The sequence below is a fragment of the Sinocyclocheilus rhinocerous genome, unplaced genomic scaffold, assembly GCF_001515625.1.
Source record: "Sinocyclocheilus rhinocerous isolate Xijiao unplaced genomic scaffold, SAMN03320098_v1.1 scaffold688, whole genome shotgun sequence".
NCBI classification, from domain to species: Eukaryota; Metazoa; Chordata; class Actinopteri; order Cypriniformes; family Cyprinidae; genus Sinocyclocheilus; species Sinocyclocheilus rhinocerous.
In genome coordinates, this window is record NW_015651641.1 from 2,832,834 (window position 1) to 2,833,493 (window position 660).

Sequence of the window (660 nt, forward strand, 5' to 3'; positions counted from 1 at the left end):
CTCTCTCTCTCTCTCATAAATGAACACTTGATGAATTACACTTTTCTGAGAATAGAATTAGGGATGCACCGATACTACTTTTTCCAGTACTCGCCCGATACTGATACTTTTATTTTTGGTACTTGCCGATACCGAGTACCGATATCGATATTTTTATTGCATTTGTAAATTTTTTAAATATTGGGTACAGAAACCAAAGGAGTATGTATAGCGTAATGTTAGTTGGTTAACTTCATTTATCAAATAGATACAGTCAAACCAAAATTTATTCAGACACCGTCAACATTTCTCACATTATCACAGTTTGTTCGCTATAGTTTAGAACATGGTCATAAAATATGACAAAAACTCAGAGTTAAAATGTGTCAGAACAAATTCAGCTTGATAATGTCATATAATGCAGAATCACTAAAGCAAGCAAAACACACGCAACGCGTGCTCGTATTTGTACTGTCGCAGAATGAGAGGAACAAGTACAGCCTAGCGCATTTCACACAGGCTGTTAGATTCACTTTCGCCAGAAAGTCGTGTATGCCTAAGGTTAAAAATAAATGATGTTTATAGTGAATGCCCCTATAAATGGTCTTATTTTTACGATTTAGTTTTAATCTAAATGATGCCTGTGCTAAGTGAGTGAACATCAAAGATCACACAACAGAA